Genomic DNA, 27,401 nt, shown 5'->3' on the forward strand with positions numbered 1-27,401 from the left:
TCAGCTCACGCACCACCAATGGCTTTAATTGACTCACGATTGGCCTTACTTAAAGACAGTGCATCTACATTTCCAACAATTCCTCGAGGTTACTTCACTCTAATTCTCCAACACATTATTTCATTATTTTTAATGTTTAAAACGATGTTCTGTCCTGTCACAGTCAGTACACTATCAGACACGTATGATGTTTTCAATATAAGTCAGAGATTGTGGTTTAACTTCAAAATTTCATGGACATTTAAAAAGAATGCATAGGTATGTCGCAGGTAGTTACTAGCCAAATCAGGCATTTAATCGAATGCCTATGCAGATAGTCAAATTTTGACAGTTTACAGCTCACCAGTTTTCAATATTTTGGGGGAAAATAACCCGCAAAATCTGCGAGCTCTACTTGATTAATGCCTCAACGCCTTACGCTCTACGTTGAGCCTCTTCAAATGCCTCTCATATTTTTCAATGTTCAAATTTTAAAAATTTCGTATTTTATGACATGCTGAAAATTTCAAGATAGGTAAATGCTTGTTTAGGAGCTAAAACTCGTTTAAAATAGGTACTATTGTATGATGCATATTTACACAGAGAATTCTCTCTTACAGGAGCAATGAATACTTTGTCTAAGATTAGGAAAAGAATCACCTCTTCAATTTAAGTAAGAATATTTGACTTAATACCTGATTTTACTTTGCCTGCATACCACTTACAAAATTTTCGGCCGGTTTACAAAGATTTTACAAAATCGACTGTGGTACTGGTCGAGATGATACGGATAGGAATATAAATTTGAACAGAACAAATAGGAATGCATGATGACATTAATTTCAATTTAGCACTAAAACTGCACTGTACTTTTAGGAATTAATTTAGGTTGTAGAAAGCCTGATCAATTGAAAAATTTGAATTCATCAATCAAAAATCAAGGTTTTAAGGCATCGTTGACTATTACAGGGATTTACTGATAGGGCACGTCAATTTTAACATAAATTTAGCAACATGGGAGATTCTCGTTGAAGAGGGTGTGAAGGAGCAGGAGTGCGAGAGCGTTGCCGGATGACGTCATAAACTTTCCCCGATCCTCGTTCATTTACGCAAGGAGTCGACGAGAGTTTCGCACACGATTTGGCGGGCCTGATGCCAGGTATTGTCGTGAGGAGAGAAGTCTAAATAACGTTTTGAGCACATCCTCGGGCGTCAAGCTAGGAAGCGCGGCGCGGCGCAGAAAAGTTCTCCGGGACCTTTTATGGACGAAGTTTTAATGATTTCAGAGAGACATTTGTTCGCTTTTATTACCTAGCATAGTCCCGGGCTCCTCCCGAGATCGGCCGAGTATGAACGCATGTCAACAGTCGCTAACCTCATAACACTGTCGTTCAAATACGGCCAGAGCCTTCCGCCTCCTCACACGATCAAATCTTAATAAAAGCAGGCAAAATGGAGCCCTCGCCGAGCTAAGAATTCTAGCTCCATTGCCCTTGATATCTCATTAAATTCTCGCGCACGCCACCGTGGACCCACAGAAATTCGACTAATGAGAAACAGATTTGGGTTTTAGGACGAATTCGTGCCGGACGTAAACGAAGGAAGAGCTGTTGTCGGCCGGATTCACCTACTTGCCGCCCCCTTCTCGTTCGTTTTGAAACATCAATAAAAACCATCAAGTGAACGTGCCGGAGGGGTAGGGGTGCATAAGACGCGTTTACTTGTGTTGAACACATTTTTCGGGAAAGCCCTGTCAACAATACTAGCAAAAGTTCACGGAACCTTGCGCGAAAGTTAAGTTTTGTAAACATATATCTGTGTGGACAAGGCCTTCCTTTTATAAGAAATGGACGAAAAAATTATGAAAGAACAAACATAAATGTGGATTAATGATTTTAACTTCCGCCGCCGCGCCACGCAGACCGCACCGATTTTGGCGCAATGCGTGAAGTATTCAGACAGTCTTGTAGGCGCTATGAGTTTCACGCCGACCGCTGCTAAACGCACTGCGTTTGCCGCAATGCGTGAAGTATTCATGCATTCTTGTAGGCGGTGTCCATTTCACGCTGACCGCAATTACCGCTCTGTGTTTGATGCAATGCGTGAAGTATTCGTGCAATCTTGTAGGCGCTAATATGTGTTACATGCCGACCGCCGCGCCGAGGGCTTCTCCTTTTCATCTCAAATCCTCGTCATCATTTCTCTCTAAGTCGCGCCGTTCCAGGCCAAATAGCGTGTTTGGTTTCTCTCTTAACTCGACTAATTAAAGGTGTTTTCTCTTGTAACACTGAAAGACGACAGAATTAGAAATTACTATTCTCTCAGGAAGCGATAGATTTTGTTGCCCTCTCAACTCGTTTGTAATTTTTTTTCTAAATTCGATTTTTTTTATACCTACATTTAAAAAAAAACTGCAAAATTTGCCGCCCCCTATAGATTTGCCGCCATGGACCGTGGCCCATGCGGACTCGTAATCCGGCCCTGGATTTGTGGACTAATTGCGCAAACTCATCGGTCATGTTTCGGCGACTTCGGCGTTGTACCTTTTACACTGCGGGAAAGTTAACAGTGTGAAGTCCCTAAAGTGAATTTCTTTAGGATTCGTTTAATAAAAATTTCCGACTAGGCCCATTTTCTGAGAAATTTATTTTTTTTATTTATTTTTATTTATTTATTTATTTATTTATTTTTAAGGTTTTGGTTTTGTAACATTTTGTCGGGTGACATAATGAATTTGGTAGCAACTTACTAGTATTTTTTTGGTCCCGAGCTATATGCATATAAAATTTTCTTCTTTATACGAGAGTGAGTCTTCATTATACGTGAATTTTTCTTCTTCATACGGGTGAGATGAGTCCGAAATGGCCATCGTATAAAGAAGAAAATTCTACTTATAGCTCGGGACCCAACAAAAACAAGTGAGTTGCTACCAAAGTCAAATTTTCCACTTACTGCTCTTTTCGATAGGACGGCCGAGAAGTTCGGTTTAGTTACCAGTGACATATCCCGAGTGACGGACACTGGAAGGGACGTGATTATCCGGCCCCGGCCCGGCGCGGCGGCGACGAATCAACTTTGGATTGCGATGACATTTACATATGACCACACTCGCTTGGAAATAAATAATGCGTCTTTAATGTTCGTCTCGATGTCGCGGGGCGGCGAACCCTCCCATTTGTAACGTTCGGCCGCGGATTTTTTCCTCCGTTTTTGAGGAGTCTCGTTTCAACCAACCATTCTTGATTTGTATCCCATGGCTTTGCTCCGTTTTTCGCATGATTGAGTCATATCCGTCGTTCAACCCATTCTGCGTTCCAGGGGCTCCCAAACTTCCTCCCAGAGAATTGTTCTTAGACTTCAGGGGAAAAAGTTCTGCGTGAAATTGTAAGAAAGGAAAGCTCATTTTTGATAATTCTAGTCATTCCTGTCAGCAATGATCATTTACTTGATCGGGGCCGGATAATCACGTCCCTTGCAGTGTCCGACACTCGGAATATGCCACTGGTAACTAAACCGAACTTCTCGGTCGTCTTATCAAAGAGCAGTGAGTGGAAAATAAAATTCTGAGAAAATGGACCAAGTCTTTTACTATCCATTTTTAACAATTATTAAAAGAAAAACTTTAATCAATAATTTTCCAGGAGACCCTTTTTGGTTATTTTTGTAAATTCAAATCTAAGTCTATAGTAAACTTTTCCTAATAGTATATTTCAAAATAATATCTAATTTTTTATTGTTTTTTTTATAATTTTCTCAAAAAATTTTATCGATGGAAAATTACACAGAAGATCTTCTGAGAGTTGACCACTTTTTTGTTTACATTTTAATTCCGGTAAATTTTACTTATGGAAGTATCTAAAAAGGGTTTCCTAAATTTGGGTTTAAAAAAGCATTTGAACAGCTCATTTTATGCGCTATGGTTTTAAAGTATATGGATTTTTTTTTAAAAGTTTCATAGTAGTCTTTACTACCAGGCATTTTGTCGCTTCCCAAACGAAGGACATAACTCCATCTCAAGGTTGCGGAATGGATTCATTCAATTCAATTTTTCTCCAAATTATTACAGCGCAATTCCTGTCCAAATGTTACAGATTTTCCTGTGTAATTGAAGGGAAAACCAGTAAAATTTTCAATTAGAAATGCCCAACAATTCCCTCGTAGAGGTTCACAATATGCGAGTAGAAATTTCGCCGCGTTAAAATGTAGGTACGTTTTTTCGTCTGGAGACGACGATTCATGTCTGAAAAAACTTTTTGAATACAAACGGCTGAATCTGGAAAAAAATGAACAAACGGCCCTTAAATTTTAAAACTGTTCTCCTAGCTACTCTAATTATTTGGAGGGAGCTCAGCTTTCCAAAGAGGAGAATGTGAAGAACCAAAAAAAGCTCTAGCCGTGTTTCCTCCTCAGGTACCTATATGAATCCTTCTCTTTTCTTGCTAGGTTACTTCTTGGAGAGAGAGGAACCCTTAGATATCGGTCGTCAATACTTTTTTTTGACATAAAGTGAAATCGAATTGAACTATTGGTAACTAGGATCCTGGTGATGCAACTTTCCCCTTTTCGAATTCCATGATAATTATTCTTACCTCGGGGCTTTGAATCTTGCAAAAATGACGTTGAAAAAAGAGGTAATGATATTCATTTTCTGTATTTGGACTGCAGATGATTTTGCTTTTGGGGACTCATCAATGTAAAGCATCATAGGTCGCTCAAAAGAAACACCAAAAATAGGAGAGAATGCATCTTGATGGAGAAACTACGAAATCATGTATCTCACTGTCTCGAGATTTTCGTTAGCCCTATCAAGAAATTCTTCGACATTTTTACACGAAAATGTCTAGTGATTGGTATTCTCTTCAAAAGATAAAGTTCAATAAAGGTTAACGTTTTCGTTGTTTCGCCGTTGATTTTCATCTCAATAAAAGGAGTTCGTAGAATCCCTGGTTTTTTATCGCAGAGGACCTTTGTAAATAATTTGTCTGCGATACAAGCGAGTCCGGGTTACATTTCGTCAAATGAACTCGTTGAGCTGGCGCGCAGTACTTTTGTTTTTTATGCCCCTATTTTATCAGTTACAACATGCTCATATCTGACTTGTCCTCCTCCTCTTTCTAATGCGAGACAAAGTACCTATCAGATTCGCCTGAAACTTTGCAGACTGCAGCCATCTACATTCGATACACTTCTGATGGATTTCCATCATAATTTCCGGACTTGTGCGGGATCCAATGGACTTCATTTTGCAGTATGGAACTTTCATTCCTAGCTCATTTTAGGAGGAACACATGGATTACAGTTTGCAATAAGGAACCACTATTTCTGGCCCATTTTAGAAACAACATACATGCCACTGGTTTCCCTATGCAGATATGTGCTTTTATGGGAGAGCCAGAGATAGTGATCCTTATTGCAAAATGTGATCAATATGTGCCGTTGGTTTCTGAATGCAGATTGGGGTTCTTAAGGATGAGCCAGAATTAGTAGGTAGTCTCTCATAGCAAAATTCAGTCCAAATTATCCCTCGTCATCAGCTCGTAAAATAGGTAACTCGCGTTTGTCCAGGATCAAATATTCGCAAAAACTGGCGTGTTACCGAGGAGAGTAGTAACGCCCAAATTTTCGAGATCGGGTATTCTTCCAAATTTGATTATTCTTATTTTATGAACTGACCGATTTTTTTGAAACAGCAAGATTCGTCTTATTCGTAGAAAAAGACGAAAGTTTTTTGTTTTTTTTTTGGGGGGGGGGGGGAATACTGAAATTTGACGACATTTCAGGCAGAGCAGTAGTAATTCCACATTATTCCATGAGATAGAATTTTGAATAGAAATTTTCGGATTATAATTTGCAATTATTCTCGAGGAAATTATTAAAATTTAAAGAAAAACTCTGCAACATGCAATGAAATTGAGTCACTCTGACTGTCACACCTTCAATTTAAAGGGTCGCACTTTTAATACCTCGTTGGCGGTGAGATGCAACGCACAATAGATCGGGTCAATGGGGGAGGTCGGACAAACTTTGGAAACTTTAAAAGCTTATAACTCCGTTTATACACAATTTCGAAGTTGTAAAAGTGGTTCAATTGATTTCCTCGTAAAATTTTCGTCTGAGAGCACCCTTTGAAATTTAAAATGTGACGAAATTAACATAAAGATTTGCAGTTTTAGTCAAAAATTTCATGTCCGACCTTTCTAATCGACTCGATTTACTGTGCGACGCGACGTTATGCGAGAATCTGACGATGACATTGATACAGGCGCTGGATACAACTATTCGTGTTCGGTGACTGTCCGTGTTGCATCCGCTAGAAATGAAGGCGAGTTGCCTTACTCAAAGCACTCGCGCTCGTGCTACACATCAGCAGCTGCAGCACTACTTAAGCTGCTTCAAATTTTTTTTCCACCCACGTATAACTCTACGAAGCGCGCAACTGATTTTTCAAGAAACAATTGACCGAAAACAATGGAAAATTTGCAACGTGCATGGTTAGATTGTGTGAGTTTTTCTTTGGAGAGCGCAACTGCGAACAGAGGAGGGAGGATGACTCAAAGGAGGAATAACAAACCTGAAGATTTAATTATTCAGCTGGAGCTGCGTTCTCCATTGTTCCATCATTTTTGCAGATAATTCAAAGTGAATCTAAGCGAGTATAAACGGAACCCTGTCTTCACCCCAACGGCGTATTTCAAATGCTTCAAACGTCATGCGAAGTGCTCTCCATTCTCAGCGAAGTATTGTGATTCACGCTGTTCCTAGGCACAAACTTACGAAAGTATACAAAGCTCGTACTTGTGACGTTTCTTTTATCGGCAGTTTACAAAGGTCCGTTTTTTTCAGTGGAGTTATGCCTGTCGTCGAATAAGCCTTCTATCTCATTCTTATTCCACTACAAAGATGACATGACGTCTGAATATCTTCCAGACTCCCATATTTTTGAAGAAAAAAGAGGCACTTGAGAGGAATCTAGTGAGGAGGTATACTGAAAAAAAAGTGAAGTTAATGTAACATTCAGGATGTAAAAAAAGTGTGCGAGAACTTACTAAATGCTACATTAACTGCTACAGCAGTTACTTTAGCAATATCAAGATGTAAAACTAACTGCCGTAGCGGGTAATTTAGCATTTTGTGAGTTCTCGCACACTTTTCTTACATCCAGAATGTTAGATCAACTTCACTTTTTTCTCAAATTGCTATGTGTACGTTATTTAAAATACGTAAATTCGATAGATTTAAATGGCAATTTGCGGTCTATCAAGGAATGTGTATATTAGAAACGCGATTGCATTGGAGTTGAAACACTGGTTAAGAAACTTGTCTTCTCGATTAGCCTCTCTCGAGTCTTGTTTTGACTGTAAGCGTACGTAACAATTTTTCAAAACCGGAATTATTTTTATTGAGTATTTTTTAAATTTTTGTTGCCGGTGGAAAATATTTCATTCAAAAGGTCTAAGATAGAGTAAACTCACTAAAATTGTGACGAGACGACAAAAAGTGCTGAGTCTAGAATATTTTGCAGGGACATCTCTCTTATGGGAATATTTTACAGCTGAGTATTCCGATGCACCTTCCTGAGCTGACAACTCTTCCCCCTCAGTCTTAGATTGAAAGTGAAACTCATTAGAGTACTATGAACCTACATTTTGTGACTCGAATTCTAATTTTTGGTTTTTCTCTGCGTTAATGCTTAGCCGAAGATGAATGATTCTCTGTCATGCACTCAAGAGGTGCGTAGACTTATTTCACGTGGACTCGAAAAACTTCCATAAAATATACTTAAAAAACTTACTTGCGAGTAAAGTTTTACTAATTTAAACAATTTAAAAATTTTAATTTTAAAAGATTGTCTCCTGTTGTGTAGTGGTTGTAGCGCTGGTCCTGTGACCACGAGGTCCCGGCTTCGATTCCCGGTCAGGTGACCTGAGTTTGATGGTCTCAGACAATGCTCAGCTGGGGCTGGTGGTAATCGTGGGATTAGCCAATAGGCTATTTGAAGCTTGGTCAAAAAAAAAAAATATAATCATTTTTTACATTCAAGTGAGTTTTTTAAGTATATTTTTCATTGATCCGCTTCTTTGTCCGAGTCTCCAAAATTTCTCTGTCGAAATACTTTTTACTATCTCAACGGACAGTCGTCAAAAACTAAAACATAACATTTTATTAGCATTACTTCTAGAGGGAAAAATTAGAGTACCTTTATAGACAGAGTATGGCCATTTCTGTGCCGGTTTTTCATTGGTTGCGAGAAAATAGGCTGACACGATGTTCCTACGGCCGTTAATAAACAAACAAAATGGCTGTTATCAGCAAGCAAGTTTGAGGTTATACACATCTTACATCCTACTGTGATACAGGCGAAAGGCAAAATGACGGTGTTTTCATGTGTTTTTTATGTGTTATTGGCAGATATGCTAGTTTAACTTGTTACCGCCGTATGAATGAATTTTTTTTTCAAATTTTAGCTTCTTATCAATGTTATGGTGAGTTGCCATCTTGTTCGTTTATTTACGGCCGTAAGAGCATCATGACGCCTAAACACTCGTCGACCAATCAAAAAGCGGCACAGTTTTCCTGTAGTAAGAAGATACGAATGCACTGAAAAGAAATCTCGGTGTATTTACTAAGAAAAGGGTAAAATTACCAAGAATTCAGGGTTCTATTTGATCCCACTTTTTTCTTGGTAAAATTACCATTCATGGAATTGGTAATTTTACCGAGAAATCTCGGTAAAATTTTTGACTTTCTCGGTAATTTTACTGGACCCCGGTAACAACGCCAATATTTTTTATCGATTGTGGTAGAATGGACCACTAGACACGGCACGATTTTAAGAATTCTGATACATGTTTCTTAATCAGAATTTCACGTGGAACACGATTTGCGCAACGAAAATCACTGAAACCAACTCCTAACGGAGATATTAACATTTTTATTTCACGCATTGGTCACGAGGAATTTGAGCTGCCCGCTCACAAGAAACTCACAGCTCTACGTGAATCAAATCGCGCACTACAACGATTTCAGCAAGCTTCTTGGTCGAGCAATGTTCATGTCCCACCATGTGTTGCTCAAACTATAAGCAATTTGCTGTAGCTGAGCCAAAGCGTCAAGATTGAGGTTGCCAGATTTTTATATCGTAGAGACTGTCATGATAACGTTTAGCGCGCGATGTGAATCACGTAGAGCATTGAGTTTTCATGAGCGGGTGGTTTGAATTCACGCATCAAGAATCATTAAATATCTTCGCAAGGAGTCAATTTCGGTAATTTTCGTTGTGCGCATCGTGTTGTACGTGAAATTTTAGTTTCGAAACATGTATCAGAATGCTGAAATTCGTACCTTGTCTACTGGTCCATTACCGAGATAAAATGGCAAAGTTACCGGGAATTGATTACCAATAAAAGTGGTATTCTTACGTAAAAAAACAGTAAAAATACCGGTTTTTAGGTACGCTTACCAGTCTGTCTTCGTAAAATTACCAATAATTGGTAAAAAAAAAGTGAGATGGTAAAGGTACCAACGGACCTTGGTAAAAAACGCCGAGAATTTTTTTTCAGTGTGCCCATACTCTGTCTATAAAGGTACTCTAGGAAAAATTTCTGAGAGCGTGCAACAGATTCGCGAGGGAGGGCAGATGCTCGGAGTTAGCGCTGGCTGGGGAAACGCGCTAAAATACCAGAGGCCAGAAAAAACAAAGGCCGGGCGCGGAGCGGCGCGCGACCAATTAAAATATGGCGAAAAAATACAAGAGCGAGGGCGACAAAGGAGGGACGCAAACTAGCCGCCGGGAAAGGGGGTGAAGTCCTCGGGTTAAATAATAATTTGTGCTGCTCCAGTCTATTACTGCCGGGCCGGGCCGGCCGGGCGGCGAAACCGAGGCATGGAACACGGAAGGCACCGCCGAGGAACCCGCGGCCTGTCGTCCTCCCCCCCACTCCTCCGCGGCTTTGCCAAATTTCACTTACAAAATTCCACCACTAAATCTTCATGGAAAATTCGCAACAAGAAAATTTCTATGCTCGAAATAAATTTTGAAAAACTCGTGACTTTTTCCTCCAATGGAGATATATTGCATGTGTGAGGAATTTGCGATTTGACTGTTGATTCTTACGTAAAAGTTCGCGAGAGACACGATGGTGCCACTGGTTTTTTCTGAAATCAACTCCCAAGCTCATAAAAAGCTCCCAAGTCGAGGCCAAAATGGAGGGAATATCCCACGCTATCCTGAGAGTCCATCTCTACATCAAAACAAACTCTCCATGCAAAGAAAGAGAGCAAATACATTAGCAGGGTTGAATCACCTTAATATTTATAAAACACAAAGTCGTATTTTCCTTTTATACTTATTTTTTTCATGAATTTAAATGAGAATAATCCGTGCAGAGTGTGCGAACATTTCAAAATCATGATAGTTGAAAATCGCTGATTCCGCGAGTTAAAATATTGTAGCCTAACAGAGAGCGGAACGGCGCGCGGCGTGCTGCGAGCGCGGAACGCGCATTGGCACCTACAAACCTAAGGGGATACTTCACGCATTGCGCAATGCTTCAAGTATCACCTTAGGTTTGTAGGCGCCAATGCGCGCTAGCCGGCCGCCCGCGCCGCATTGTGTCACGGAGCTACGGAATGGCGCAGAAGGAGAGCGGTAGTCCAAAAACTTACTAAATCCTAGTATCTGTATTTAATAACGTTTAGCATATAATTTGCCAAAAGAACGTGTGGACGTAAACTACTAGAAAAAAAAGCGCGGACAAAAAATCGTTGACTAAATGTCTTATCATCACCCAAAAACTGCATATTAACTGCACGTTCCGGTTACTTTGTGACTTTCTCTCCTGAACAACAATGGAGCTTAGGAAAGAATTCATTCTAGAAATAGGTATAATCTGTACCAGAAAGAGCAAGGTGTCTCTGTGAACGAGGAATTTTTGTCCTAGACATCCGGAATATGTAGCCGCCAGAAAAATCACTGCCGTATTGAAATTAACGTATGTTTTCTTTTCTGTTTTACATCTAAAAAAGAGGACCCCCCATCGGCCCAGAGCTTTTCTGATATATTTGTGACGCAGATTAGCAAGCATCCGTATATTCGGAGTGAGGGAGAGAGGAACCATAGGCTTCTTACGAGAATGGTAATTTTCTAGTAGAAACTGATCCTGCGTCCAATAATAATTGTGGCCCCCGTCTAAAAGTTTTCCCTCCAAAGGAAAATGTTTTCTCTCGTCGGAAGAAACTGTTTTCTTGGGAGTAGAATGTACCTGCCCCTGAGTACGAACTATATGCTTTTAAGCTGAAAGTATGATGATCTAGTAACTGGGTCTTTCAAGGGTTTTCGTTAGGTAGTCTATTACCTACCTCCTTTGTCCATTGCAACCACGCGTTTCCACCAGCAGGACCCCTTCATTTCCTTTTTTTCTTATTTGTCTATCGCTTTGTCTATCAATTTCAACAATCAGCCCGCTGATTTTTAAATAAAAGCCCGCAAATTTTCAATCCATAAAGATGTGGTCATGTAACCCGAAGAAAAACTAACCCAAAAACCACATATTTAGTCACTTTGTGTTCTCCTCCTACCTATTAAAACACAAAATATACACTGGAAAAAAAAAACACATTGGATCTAGAGTTCAGACTCTTAAAAACATCGACAAGAAAAATTACTCTTGATTCAATTGGATTTTTGCTTAAATCAAGAACCAAGCCTCTTAATTTGAGCGGATTTTCTTTTGATTTAAGCAAAAATCTGATTGAATCAAGAGTGTTTTTTCTTGTCAATGTTTTCAAGAGTCTGGACTCTAGATTCAATGTGTTTTTTTTCCCCAGAGTAGGTTACTTTTTCTTACTGTGTCGTTCCTCGTGGCAAGATTTGGTCCAAATCCAGCGCCTTCTGCTCGAGAAAAATGAGGCGCATAACCTGCAAAGTCGCATAAAGGCAGTACCTACAGAGAAAGGGAGGCAGTGGTAAGGCGCTTGCGTCTTGTGAGCGCGGGGGATTGGGGGGTTTGTAACCCTCCCCCTCTTGCAGGACACCGTGTGGCGGTGCTTCAAGTGCGTACAACCCTCGCCTCAGTGTGTCGTCGCGCCTCCGACACGATTCTCTTTTCCCGCGCTTCCGTGTCAAACGTGTCCTCTTTCTCGCTCACGAACGTGTCGACCACGTGTTTCCGGCTCTCCTCTCAATCCTCCCATAAAATTTATCGAGACCTTAATGAATATTTAACCAGTATCCTGTTTCTTTTTTTCAACGTGAGGAGAAAATATTTCATGATTTTTACATTACGCTCTTTGAAAATGACTGCAACAGCCTGAGCTTGATACCCTAATTTTGTGGATCCTTTAGCTAATCGAGTAGTCGTGGTCAAGAGAAGAAATGGTTTCACGATTCTTACGTGACATAAGGCCGAAAAAGATTGCAGCAATCAGAGTTTTATACCTAAATTTGTGGATCTTTTGGTCGATGTCATCATTATGATGGTTGAAATGCATGTCTAATGATAAAATACGTGACTAGATTAAACATTTTCGAGCATTACATTGCGCTGATTTTCTTTCAAAATTTTAGAAACCTACTCTCCTTCCGTTAAAGTATCCCTGCAATTTAGCCATCCATCCGGGGTATCTTATATTACGTAAATTATAATGAAAAATTAAAACTGATTAAAAATTGCTACAGTAATCAGAGGTTTTAGTTGGAAATTTGTCGGTAGCTATCAAGACACAATGATATAGTAGCTATTTAACGTCAATAATACGTAAAAACTATGGAAGATTTTCTGCGTGCAATACATATTTTTACTTTCAAAGAAATGGGATTTTCAGTCTAACTGTGGTTTCTGAGCAAATAACTAGTCCTTTTTTACCTCCCTCTGAGAATCCATGTAAAGCTGCATCTTAAACGGTTTAATAATCGTATTTTCATTTATGAAAGACAAATTTTATGGAGAAAAATGGGGGGGGGGGGCACCTTCGCTTACTAACTTTGACTGTCGTCTTCGGATTTGTTATGATTTTTAAGATTATAAAAAAAGTGACTGCTTCCTTTTCTTTCAGGTGTCAGAGAGGTCGTGTAGAATCATTTTCATGTGAACAGTCCAGCGTTCAAAATTTAAGACAGTTTATCTTCGAATTTCCGCGTTTATGATCGGTCCCTCCTTATTGGAAAGTTTTCTTCTGGACTCGAATGTTTCTTTTCTTTCCTTCAACAATCAACGTATTTATTCAGATTTAAATAACTCTTAGAACGTGTTCCGTGCTATTAAGAATTGTGGCGTAGTCAGTGTTAAAAGGTCTTTATTTTAATCATATTAGTGCATTTAATTGAGATTGATAAGGAACAATTACATTTTTGAGTAGATTTCCCAAGTTTAAACACGTTGATAAAGACTGAGATCAGTGCTCTAGAAGTTAAAAGAAATTTCATCATTTCCCGTAAGTACTCTTTTTGTTTCCTTTGATTGTTCTCAGTCATGATCGTTAATTATTCATTATTACAATTCAAAAAGTTGAAAATTATGGTATCATATTTGAACTAAAAAAGTCTACAGCCGGCAGTTGTCTGAAACAAATGCTCGTGAATTGCAATTAAAGGCATTTCAAAAATATCTGCGTATTTTTTCATTATTTTTAAACAATCATGAGGAAAATGTACAGGCTAAGATACATTTGGTTCCTCTGAATGAATCCTCCTCAACCTTACACTGATACTCGTCAGAGTTCATATTTTTGACTCTGGTGAAATTTTTTGGAAATTTTGGCCTAGACTTTCCCTCAGAATATTTTGGACCTAGCAATATTCTACCACCCTGTTTTTTATCGTTCGGGTCACGTGTTCAGTGTTTTTTCTTGTTCCTGGAAATGAATATTCAAAATCGCTTTCTTGAAGCTTTAAGTAGGCTAGTTAAGTAGTGGCTAGTGCTTGAAATAGGTTATCTTCACTTTAAAATAAGCGCTGGAGACATTTTTTAAAACTAAGGCTCAGGGTATGAAAATTGATAGATCACGGATAAAATTTTTTAGGAAAGGAATTATTAAAGCTTTAAATTTCAAACTTACAGGAGGAAATCACATTTTTCCAAAAAATTAAAAATTAAATGTTTTTTTTGTTTAAATTTTGCGGAGCGATAAAACGCTACGAGTAAACAAGGATCACATAATCTTTTCCTGGAAATATCAACGCAATTTTCATCTTCTTCACCGAAATTGTTTCGAATATCCTTTCGAAATATTTGGGGAAACAGTAAAAATTACAGAGCAATGAAAATTGAAAAGTAAAAAAATATTTCAATAGCTCAGATTTAAAGATACTGAAGCCTTTCATTTATGATTCGGATTTTCTTTCAGCGGAGACTCAAATAACTGACAAGTTATCATTTATGGAGAAATATACATAAATACCTTTTTCTACATTCAAGTACCCTTCAAAATTGTGTAGATGGTCAATGTTTGACGTTAAAAGTATACGTCGGGGGGTAGGCGTTTTAAGTAATACACTCTAGAAATAAGGTGTTAATAGTCAAATTAATCGTAGGCCATCTCCACAATTAAATACACCATCTCTTCATCTGTCTTACGGCGGTTTCTCACGCTCAGAAACACTTAACCGCAAAAAAAAGTATTCAAATTCTTTCAAGTTTTATCAACCTAATTAAAACAAAGCATTTCGTAATGCGGGTAATAAAAATTAAAATTCTCTCGGCGTTAAAATATTTATTACTCAAATGAAAAAAAAAATCCGACAGTCATAGTAACCAGCGAATTGAAGTCGCTGAAAAGGGATTTAATTTTGCAAATAAGACGGAGACATATCCACGGCTTTGCCATCATCAGCTAACGTAACTTTCCGCATACCCATAAAAATGGAAAAAAAAACTTATTTTGAATATTAAATTAGCTTCTAAAACGTTTTAAAATAGATCATTCAAATGTTCACGTATTTGTTTCTACTGCAAGCTGTGAGGTTTAGCTATGACGTTGCTTTCCGAACAGAATCCGGCTGAAATCCCATTTACTCCATTATTTTGTAATGAGTCTTTCTATTTTTCAACGATGTAAATTGAATCAAAAGTAACGAAAGAAAAATCGGAATTTAAATAACACGGATTAATATTACGTGTTTTCTCTGTAATGGACTAAATTTTTAAAAAAATTAATAAACATCACTATATTTGTAGCTATACTCATTTTGCCACAATAAGGCTCGGTACTACAAAGTTACGGAATACTAGGTAAAAATTCGAATCAAAACTTAATTTTACATGCAAACTAGCAAGCGACTATAACTGCTCTCGAGCCGCACACATTGCCTAATTAGATTATTGCAGGCGAACTGGTTAGAGTGAACGTGGAAAACTGAAAGAGGCGTACTGTATTCCATGCCATGCCATTAGAGCCGAATGTAAGCGCTCACTTTGTTCATGTGAACATGTTAGGCTTCTAATGCCATTCAGAGACATCTAGACTTGATAAAAAAATTTGTTGAACCTTAAGATACTCACAGTATAAGTGGATTGCATTTTGCAAAAAGGAACCACTAGCATTGCAATGTTGCTAAGATTGTGCAAATTCTTTTGTTTTGGAGGAAAACCCCGATCATCTATTAATAGTTTCTATTTTACTCGCTAAAAACTGTAAATTTAAGACAAAAATTACCATCTAAATTTTATAGTTTTTCACGATTTCCACAATTTTATTGCAAAAGATGAAGTTGCACAATCTTAGCATCATTGCAATGCTAGTGGTTCCTTTTTGCAAAATGCAATCCAAGTTTAACAGCGCACAGCAATCTCGAAACCTAGGAGGACTTAATCTTCCGTTTACACCTATGGACGCTGTACTAACCATAATATTATTTATAGATTGGGTTTTGTAGAATGAAAAAAATGTCTACCTGTCAATTGGGAAAAACTTTGCATTGTAAATCTAACATAGCTCCCTTAGATATAAGAGTGCACTTGACAGCTTACTTTATAAAGTCGAACAAAGCGATACAAATTGAGCTGTTCCTCATTTTGTGCGTTGGAGGAAAGGAAATCCCATTTGATTAATCCATTCCATGGGAGTTCTTTATTTACGCTAAATTGCAAGAGATAATAAGTTTGTTGTTCCGCCGTCTGATGGTAAAATTAATGAATTACAGCCAGAATGAGCTTCAATGTGTTATACTGAGTTTAAGAAGCTAACTATCTCAAATTAGCAGTCTTGTGAAAATATCCCTTCACTTTGACGTTTAAGAAACTTACGGATAGGAACACAAACTTGCTCGGCTTCCATCTCGAAAGTTCCAGGGATTTTGAAATTTTCGAGGGATTTGTTTCGTCCATACTGCAGCAAATGTTCTGTGTTACAGGCAAGATGTTAATGTGATTCAAAATCTTCAACTCCAAAAGGGAAAGTTAAGGGCTTTGGATGTACCATAGAGTAACCAGCTTCAGATAGCCTCTTCTGAGTAGAACTGTTACAAATTACGAAAAGTTCCTTAATTTTTATCATTTTGATCAATGGTTAATATGTTCCTGATTGAAAGATTCTCCCACTAAAATCAGATATTCCTTCGTATTTACAATCTTTTGGAATTACAGGACTTCGAACCAGCGAAAGTCCACTTTATGACTCGTTTGCGTAAAGTAATCTCATCCCTAGTAGCAGAACCATAGTAAGAAAAGATGAAGATTATGTACGAAAGTTAATTTTTTTATATAATGCATGCATACGAAAGTGTTAAAAGTGAACATTTTAATGTGTCCATTATATAAAAAAATCATAATTTTCGTGAGCTTTTTGCAAACATACTAAAAAATCTTCTAATTCGCAAAAAGCCCACGAAAATTATGACCTTTTTTTATATAATAGTTACATAAAAATGTTCACTTTTAACACTTTCGTATGCATACGTTATGTAAAAAAATTGTCTATAAAAAAAATACCGTATCCAGCTTTCCTCATTTTTCATATATTATGGTCAGGTCTGAACTTTGATTTTTTTTTATATAAGCGTTACACATTTTTTATATAAAACTACCATTTAGATAACAGGTATGTTTTTTTTTTATACTTTTTTTAGAAAAACAAAAATTTGTTCTGCTACTGGGGATTCTTAACGTGGTCACTGGTTTATGTAGTCAGTATATTAAATGAGAAGTTCATAGGAGGTTTGGCAACGCAACGGCACGTGCATTATGTGCCTAGAGCATTCCGAACGCTGTGTGCAGGTCAGGTAGTGATAAAGTTTTCCCACGGATCGGATGCACCAATGCACCATGCGCGGTTATATAGGAAATGAAAACAAGACAGGAGCGTGATCGGCTTAAGATTTTTCTCATGTTCCCACCCCGAGCTGTTTTGTGCTAATTCATTTATACTTTAGACGGACGCAGGAGTAACAAACCCATTATAATTTTCAGCCTTTGAGTATAAATTCCATTAAATGAGCGCCACTATTGGGAGTCACTGACTTCATAAGTTGAAAGGTCCGGACGTGCGTTATTTTTCAAACTTTTCCCCCTTTTTTAGTCTCCCTTTCCTTTTCCTTCGCTGTTTCCCTCTTCTTAATGCCAGGTTGTACGAACACTTTAAGTCCTCTCTCTCTCTTGTCTCCCAGGAAAATCTCTTCAAATTAAAATTTCGTCGAGGGAAGTATATAACTTTGCATGGTTCTGTTAATAGTTACACGAGGACTTGAGCTATTTTCAACACAAATGCAACGGGTCACTTGGCAAGGTTTAAACTAGAAAGACGGTCACATTTTTTTTGTTTTTTTGTTTTCAAAATCTCACGCAGAAAACAATTCACACGACGGAAGATTTGAAATCACCTCCTGAACGAAATATTAACAAGTACTTTCAACACAGGTCAAATGGGAGTTAGATTATATGTAACGTAATTTGTCTTTTAGCCATTGAACGGAAGTTACTCACTAACATTTTATTCTTGTTTAGGAGTTGATTTGCTAACGTTCCATCGTGTAACTCTTTTTTTCCGCGAAATTTTGAAGAAAAAACATGTTGCATAGTGCTTCAAATTATTCATGCCTTGTCAAGGAAAGCAAAACTCAAGGTCAATTACTAAGCGAACATTTTGCGAATCAAGCAAACATTTCGCGAATCAAGCGAACAGTGTGCGAATCAAGCAAAAACGTTGCAAAAACAGGATATTTATTACTTTTTTGGGAAATTGTTATAGGCAATTTTCTGGAAGTGAATTTGATATTTTCGCAAATTGTTTTGTTTTTCTCGCCACCGCGGTGATTATAGCTCAGCACATAGGTATAGCTGATGATAGTAGCAAATCTTTTTGCAACCGTTTAGCATTTTTCCGTGCAAAGTATCCTCAATAATTTTGATACCTTTTCGTGCCGCCAATTTGTCGTTTCCGGCACGAAGGAACGTAACTTTATTCCGAAGTTGCGAGATTTACCGGAAAAATTCGATTGTTTACATGAGCGTACCTTCGCAATTTTTGTCCCAAAATTTCTCTGATTTTTGCATGAGATCAGAGAAAAAATTAGTGGAATTTTAAGGGAGATATGCCCCAGGTTTTCCTCGTAAAAATGAAATATATGAAGGGACGTTTGGCAACATTGAAATGCAGTTACGTTCTTTCGTGAGAGAAACGGCGAATTAATGTAAAAGAGTCCGATTTGCAGAGAAGCACACGAAATTGAATCATTTGAGCACGAGCCGGCACGTTGAATTCGTCTACAAACTTCGTCGCCCCTCTGACGTAAGGGCGTACCTTAATTTTTACGTGAGCCCTGTTTTCCATATAAAGCTACGCTTTCTGGGGCTCATGCGAAAATCGAGATACGTCCTTACATGAGAGGAGCAACGACTTGTCAGGAAACCGCGCCGCATCGCGCAGTGCCGGCGGCATGCGTGAAGACGTCCGCCGAGGAAAACTTTTCGCGGGCAAAACTAATTACAAAGCTTTAATCAAAACGTAATTAAAACTCTGGCTGTCAATCAACGGAGACTCCACATCTAACTATCCGCTTTCCATTGAACAGCAACTGGTAGAATTACAGGGCTAGGGCTCCTGTTCTGGTTGTCCTCTAGCCACGCCACTTTAGTAGCGGAGAGTCTTTCGTTAAAACGTAACTGTATAAATATTAGGGCACTAAAATCGAAATTCCGCCACAAAAAGACGCACCGAGGTATACATCTAGTTGGAACTGACAAAAGGTTTGAAGTTTTATTCCTACATGAAATTGAGGCTGACGTTAACAACTACTTTCACTTTAAACGATTTTATCCCCGTCGTTGAATTTTTCACAGGAGAATATTTACGAGTATAGTTAAATTCAAAACCAGTTTCTCAACTCCGTTCTACTTAAAATGCAACTTTTTGAGTTTATTATAAACTTTGTCCGAATGAAAAGCTGGCGAAAGTTCAGATAAGCATACCAATCTAGAAATACGCCATTGCAAGAAGTGTTTCGATTTGCTTTCTCTTTTTTGTAGTAAAACAGATGAAATGAGAGAGAAAATGGAGAAACTTGGGGAAAATGGGAGAAAAAGAGAGTGAACAAGGATACAACGGGAATGAATGGCAGAAAAATGGAAGACACGGAGAAAAAGAGAGAAATAGGGAGGAAAAGGGAGAGAGAGAGAGAGAGAAAGAGGAACGTCAAGTGGATTTAGTAAAGAAGACGAAAAAACACAAAATGTCGAATCCAGATATGTTTATCTTCATCGTGGTGGGAAAAGGAACTAATTACCTACTTGTCTCTGCAAACAATTACCGGTTATAAATTTCCAAAGTTTTCGGCGTGAACAATGTCATTTTCAATTTTTGCAACGCTGCCGTCATGCCACACGACTCGTCCAAATTTCGAGAACTTTGTGAAAACACGATTGGAAATGCAACGTAGAAAACCCTTGGAAGCTAACAACCACAGCCATGCGATGTGCGTAAGAAAACCAAAGCGCCTGCAATTTCTTGTGTATGCAACACGGGCATCCCAAGAACACGAATAGTTGCATCCAGACCTATCCATTGAAATAGGCGGAGCGCCTTCAATTTTGTTTTGGTTGTGATAACGAAATATGTCTCTCACTGCACTCATACGCCGTCGCTGCACGGAAATAGGGCGGTGTAAGTATTTAATCAAATTGAAAAAAGAAATAAGTAAAATAGGAATAAATGTATGAATAAAATGGAGACCATTCATGCCGAAATTACTTGCCTGACTTCACCTATCGGCAATGGACCAATAGGCAAAATACGAAGTTCAGCATTCTGATACATGATCCATAACCAAAGTTTCAAGTAGAACACGATTTGCGCAACGAAAATTATACCGAAATTAACTCCTAACCAAGATATTCGATGTTTCTTGACGCGTGAATTCAAAACTTTCACTCATAAAAACAAGATGGTTTACGTGCGTCAAATCGCGCATTAGAACTTGCCGCAACAGCCTCTGCGGTATAAAAATATGGCAGCCTGTATCTCGGTACTTTGGCTCAGCCGTTGCTTGTTGTTAACCCTTTAAACAAGTGATGGAGGAGTTGAAAAATTGCTCGAATAAGAGGCTGGCCAAAACTGTTATTGTGCGCGATTTGACTCACGTGGAGTATCGTTTTTCGTATGACCGGGCAATTCAAATTTCCCGCGACTAATGTAAAATAAAAACGTTCATATCTTAGTTAAGAGTTAATTCGGTACTTATCAATGCAAGAATCGTGTTCTGCGTGTTATTCTGCCGTGCTAAGGAAGGACGCCGTATATACATTCGAGAGTTGCCAAATTTCTCCGGATAAAAAAAGCACTTTTCAGGAAAGTTGTGCACGTTTTTACTTGAAATTTTGAGATATTTTAGACTAAAGTGTGTACGAAATTGTCTGAAAAATTGGAAGATAAATATTCAACATAATATGTGAAAATTTGTATTATATCGGAGGATATTTGGCAATGTCTGAAGGCACATACGGCGTTCTTCCTTAGCACGGCAGAATTCTGGTTAAGAAACATGAATCAGAAAGCTAAAATTCGCACCTTGTCAAGCGGTCCATTTCACACTTGACGTTCCTCTGAATCTTTTCATTTATTTTACCTGGAAATACGTAAAAATTGTATCCTATTCATGACTTGCTGGCCGCTTCGATCGACTGTTTATTGAATAACAAAGAGCAGCATATTTTGCACGGTAGGGCAGTGCCAGCGAAGAATACCAGGATACCGGAAATTCCCTACAGGCGGAAGAGGAGTTATTTTGCGCGGGCAATTACACGGAAATCGAGACTAATCGGATCATGTATTATGACTGATCGATGTTAATGAAATTCGTCCACCCATTGTCAGTTCACCCCAACAGCTCGGGGGGTGAACTCATTGGAATGTCTCTCGATCATTATGACGCGCGCTTAAAACCAAAGCGTTTAGTCGAAATTACTATTTAGGGCTATTCTGCCATGCTAAGGAAGAACGCCGCAAGAACCTTCAGACGTTGCCACATATCCTTCGATAAAAACCGAATTTACTGGGAAAATTCTTAAGATTATTTTCCAAAATGTTCAAACAATTATGTACGCATTTGATCTAAAATATCTGTAAATTTCAAGGGAAAACATACTTAAATTGCGTCAAAAATGCATGTTATATCAAGGGAAATTTGGCAACTCTCGAATGTTCATACGGCGTTCTTCCCTCGCACGGCAGTATTCAGTGGCGGACTAGCTCTAAGAATTAGACCGAGAAATCCACTTTTGATTGGCCTGCGGTTATAGCGGCAGGTGTAGCGGTTGTTTGGGGTGGGCGATGTTTCTCTGCCCATGAAATTTTCGATTGAATGCAAGAGGCAGTTTACAGAATTTAGACAGACATTTTTTTTAAATATTCGTGATTAAAAAGCCTAAATGAACCACGTTTAGCAGAAGAGAACCAAGCCACGTCAGCTATTGCCAAATTTAACAGGGCAATTTGACTTTTTACGTGAAAACGGGCAAGCGGATACTTGTGCAAAATTCAGTGAATTTTCTGCATATTACGAAGGAAATTTCTTAATTTTTTAAAGAAATCCGCACAAACATTCTGTTGTAAAAAATTAAATTGCCCAGTTAAATTTTGAAATATAGCTGGTGTGGCTTGGTTCCTTTTTGCTTATCATGGTCCACATTCTAAATTTCCTTTTCGATTTTTCCCATGATTTTTTTGCGTCCGTAAGGTAGGAAGCAATCGATTGAGGTCACTCTCCAAGTCCACAGATCGACCCGCTGGGTGCACTATTGCCGAAAATCGAATGAAATCGATCGATAAATAGCATCGCTAAGGTAGGAAGCAATCGATTGAGGTCACTCCACAAGTCCACAATCGACCCGCTGGGTGGACATTATTACCGGGCTCTCCTTGCAGATTCCTTCGGAAGGTGGCTCAAAAGAGCTCTGAATAAAGTTTGTCCGGGAGATGGCGCCGGAGTGTAAGCCGATTTGAATGCGCGATAATCTGTTAATAGCCTTACTGCTCTGCCGGGGAAGAACCGCTTAACTCAAATGGAAAGCCTATGTACATGAGGGGGTTTCTGCAGCTTCCTCTACCGACTCCAATCCCGAATTCTGATGCGTCAGCTTGTGCTCAGTTGTTCGTGTTCTAGTCCGAGCAGAAATACGACGCCGTCTCAAAATCGGGACTCCTTCTTTGGCCCCTTTCAAGGTACTTTCCACTAATTCAGCGTGGTTCAATCGTGTGTGAAATTCCTCATGGGGTCGTATAACGATAATGGGAATAGTCGGAGATAATATATTTCCGAGACCCCGCACGAAAAATCTAAATCTAATCGAGTGAGCAACGCTACCTTTTTATCTATCGATGATCGATGAGAAACCCCTTGAGCATAAAATACGTCGAAGATGACTGATGAATGTCGGGGCGAGTATTTTGCCAGGCACATATTAGCGCCTACAAGACTGCATGAATACTTCACACATTGCGTCAAGCACAGTGCGGTCAGCGCGAAACGCATAGCGCCTACAAGACTGCACGAATACTTCACGCATTGCATCAAACTCAGTGCGGTCAGCAGTGGTCGGCGTGAAATGCGTAGCGCCTACAAAACTGTAGGAATACTTCACGCATTGCGCCAACACAATGCGGTCAGCGCGGCGCGGCGGTGGAAGTTGAAATTATTAAACCGCATTTATGTTTATTCTTTCATAATTTTTACGTTCATTTCTTGTAATGGAAGGCCTTGTCCACACAGAGATAGGTTAACGGAACTTAACTTTCGCGCAAAGTCCCGTGAAATTTTGCTAGTAGTGTTGATGGAGCTTTCGCAAAAAATGTATCCAACACGAGTAAACGTGTCTTATGCACCCTTCCCTTCCGGCACGTTCACTTGATGGTTTTTATTGATGTTTCAAAACGAATGAGAAGGAGGCGACAAAATTCAGGCGGCCTATGGGCGGCAAGTTGGCAAATCCGGCCCTGATGCGGACGATTTGTATACATAGTCCTAACCTTTTTTTTCAGTGTTGGTTTGCAAAATCCAAGACATTCTAGGAGTTTCTCGGCTTAGGAGTTCGTCGAACTTATCTAACTGTCGATTTTAGGGGGCCCTGGAAAAAAAGGTACGAGATGCGTCAAGCACCGTCATACGTAACTCTTTCGGGTCCCGCAGCAATTTGGAGCGGTGAAATTTATTCCGGGAGGATCCGTTATCTGGCGGAGGGGGCGTCGGGGATTGGCGCGGAAGGGAAAAGCAATTGGCTAAATCCGCAAATCCATTAAAACGCCTATCAAAATTGAATCGAAACGCGCGTAATGGAGGCGCCGCTCCTCGCTCACCGTCCATCTTTACTCGAATCGACGGCTTTGCTCGACAACCTTCGGTCTCATTTACATAAACAACAGGTGCGCCCCTCATCTCGTCGCCCCGCTGACGTAAGGGCGTGTCTCGATTTTCGCATGAGCCCCGGAAAGCATGGACTCATATGTAAAACAGGGCTCACGTGGAAATTGAGATACGCCTTTACGTCAGCGGAGCGACGATCTATGCTGCCATACTAAGGGAAAACGACGTATGAACTCTCAGACTTGCCAATTCCCCTCTGATAAAATACGAATTTATCGGGGAAATTGTAAATATTTTTCTCCCAATTTTTCAGACTATTTTGTTCGCAGTTTAATCTAAAATATATGAAAACTTCGAGGAAAAATATGCATGAATTTTGTCAAAAATACATTTTTTATCCGGGGAAATTTGGCAACTCTCGAATGTTCACACGGCGTTCTCATTTAGCACGGCAGTTCAGTATGGTTGTCGCAACTTCGGATGGTGGATTCTTCCTATTCGGAACTAGTGTACGTACGTGTTGTTCATTAAATCAGCGGGCTGATCGTTGAAATTGATAGACGAAGCTATAGACAAAGGTATAGACGAAGGTGTAGACAAAAGTGTAGACAAAGAGGACAAAAAGGGATGTAGAGGGATCCGATTCTGCCGTACTAAGGAAAAACGTCGTATGAACATTCGAGAGTATCCAAATTTCCCTCACTAAAATGTTTATTTTTGAGGAAATTATTGAATATTTTTCTCTGGAATTTTCAGGAACTTTGGGTGAAACTGCGAACAAAATTATCTGAGAAATTTGAAGAAAATATTCAGAGGCTTACGAGGAAATTCCTATTTTATCAAAGGGAATTTGGCAACGCCTGAAGATTCATATGGCGTTCTCCCTTAGTAGGGCAGAATCGGTGGAAGTGGGTGGTTACAATGGGCAAAGGAGATAGGTAATAAACTAACAGCAATCCATGAGAGACTCTGGTTAGTCCATCATAATCTCCCTAAGACTACATATGAACCACCCATTTCAACCAATAGATCGCTCCCTATGTCTTCTTTGTCTATCGCTTTGCCTAATTTAAACAATCAGCCTGCATATCCCGCGGTTGAACTGAGTCGGGCTCTCTGGACTTTTCATATCAAATTGCTGAATCTTTTGAGATCTCGCTCAGAGACAACGGACCGAGCTTATCGTAAAATCATAGTCGTTCTTTGAACAGATCCTTTTCTTAGGAGGTCCCATGTAATTTATGTTGTGAATCAGGGCACGATTGATTCTAAAGTTCTGTGTGATAACGCTTGTCAAATACTTTCGGAAATGCGACGAGAGTTAAGTGAAAATTGTCAGTTTTACCTACACACTGAGCTCATATCCTCTCCTCCTGTAAGTTCGTTTGCAATTCACTTATTTTCCCCCTACTAAGGGAAAGAACTTAAATCCAAGAAAAGCAATCAATTACCTGCCACGCATCTTCCCACAGAGTAAATTACCGCCACACTAAAATACTGATAATGTAGACACAAGAATGTCTATTTACCGATTGCAACTTCATTGTGCCACCTTTGCTTGCTCATAAGATTGGGTTGATTTTTTATTCCATTTCAATCTAATCTCTGGCTTATACTTAAATGTTTTCAATTGAGAGTAGGTAGTATTTCACTCTCCGACATCCAACACCTCCCTTCTCTGTTGCCAAAATAGCTGTCCGCCAGCGGAAGCTATAAGCCAATCTTGCCTGCGTTGATTATCCGATAAGAGCCAGTGCAAACATTGTTGCTGTGAATATCTCTCTGATTCCATATCCCAATTCTAGGGAGCTCAGTGTACTGTAATAGTGGTAAAATTTTGTGTGAATCGCGCTTCAGTTTGCTGAAGGGAAGATCTACAATTTTAACAAGTGTGACAATTTTCGGTGGTATATTTCTTCGCTAATATTTTGTGGAAATTGTATCCGGTAGTTATTGCGGAGAGTTATATCTTGAAGTTTTGTCAACTTTTACTACTGAATTTACACTTTGAAATATTCTCAACCTCATTTTCAAGATTCTGAAGCTTTTCTAGTCGTAAGGAGTAAAAATCTGTAAGTACCTAGACCTACGCCTGTGCTTTTCCTTTGTTAATCATTTGGGTGATTTCCTACTTTGCATTCGTATTTTTTATTGAGGGATGAACCAGGTTTTGTTTTTGACAAATGCTGAATTCTCATTGAGTGAAAGTAATTACATTTATTGAGAACGGGCTGCCAAGTGATAAAAATGATTTTTCAATTTACATTTTTCGCTGCAATGAGTTTTAGCAATTTATCATACCTTGGACAGTCTGTTCTACATTTAAAATAGGTAGCATGAATTTTTGATCTATCTACATTTGTTCCTTCCAGTGCTTCCCCAGTGCTTTATTTATTTCTACGAAGGCTTGCAACATTAAAGTTAGGTTTTTGAAAATTTCTCTTGATATCTCTACACGATGAATAAGCTAACATTCATATGCTGATTTTCTTTCTCAATAAGCATCATCTCTTCTCTAAGATTCATCTCTTTTCTCAAATTGACTTGCTGAACTATCAGCCAAGGAGTTCAAATCTCTCTTGATATCTGAAACATGATCAACAAGCTAACGTTCATATGCTCTTTTTCTTTCTTAGACATTGAATTATCCATCACTTTCCTGAAACTAAATTGTTATGAACTATCAACAAAGAAATATATACCTATTTTAAAAAGAAGGAAAGAAAAAAAATCTTGTTCAGAAATTGACACAAGATAATTCACTCAATGTTTAAAACTTTGCTGGAAAGTTTTTCTTTTCTAAGTATGTACTTTAATGGTGAATTTTCAGCTGTAGTTCCGAAAAAATCCACCACGTCGCGGACAGCGGCGGCGCGCAGAGCTCCGGCCGTCCAGCCCGTAAGTAGCGCCTAGAGCGCAAGCTGCCTATGCCGCTCGAGGCCGCGACTTACGGTTTTCATGTCCGTAGGACTCCGCATCGTCCCCGCACGTAGCAATCCGGCCGTCAGGCGCGTAGGCGAACGGTAGTGCCATATAGCCCATCCAGTCCGTGCTCCAGGTCCGCTGCTTATGGCCTCCACGGCCGGAGCTTTTTTTGAAGGTTTAAGGAGATCCTCGACACAGCATCAAGATAGGGGCAGTTTTTGCAAACCTCGCGTGAAATCCAGTATTACGTAACGTACGTCTAGTATTACGTAACGCACTTTGGGGAAGGGAGGTTTGAGCCAGCGTTACGGTGCGTTACAAGGGGAGAGGGAGTCAAGCCTAGCGTTACGTAACGAATCCGAGCCGGGGAAAAAAACTTTGAAAGCTTGGAAAAATTGAAAATCCCGCCCTTTCCGAGTGAGCCCTTTCTGCGCGTGGCCCAGCCACCGCACAGTGGATCGAGTCAATAGGAGAGGTCGGACAAAATTTGGAAACTTTAAAAGCTTGCAACTCCGCTTATACAAAATTTTGAGATTCTAAAAGTTGTTTAATAAAAATCCTCGTAAAATTATATTCGCGGAGCACCCCTTAAAATTCAAAATATGACAAAAAAAAATATCAAAATTTTTCAAAAATTTCATTTCCTACCTCTCTAAATGACTTGATCCACTGTGCGACGCAACAAATTTGTCCTTAAAATTCCGACAAATCG

General features: G+C 39.1%; 1 protein-coding gene across 1 annotated transcript in view; it reads left to right on the plus strand.

Annotated features, from left to right (window-relative positions):
• Positions 1 to 12,034: 12,034 nt before the first annotated feature.
• Positions 12,035 to 27,401, plus strand: part of LOC109042108 (uncharacterized) — a 155,923-nt gene continuing 140,556 nt past the window's right edge. Inside the window, exons 1-2 of the mRNA XM_072296070.1 lie at positions 12,035 to 12,228; positions 13,033 to 13,410. The gene's annotated coding sequence lies outside the window, so the exon portion shown is untranslated. The remainder of the gene's footprint in view (positions 12,229 to 13,032; positions 13,411 to 27,401) is intronic.

The sequence above is a fragment of the Bemisia tabaci genome, chromosome 2, assembly GCF_918797505.1.
Source record: "Bemisia tabaci chromosome 2, PGI_BMITA_v3".
Taxonomy (NCBI): domain Eukaryota; kingdom Metazoa; phylum Arthropoda; class Insecta; order Hemiptera; family Aleyrodidae; genus Bemisia; species Bemisia tabaci.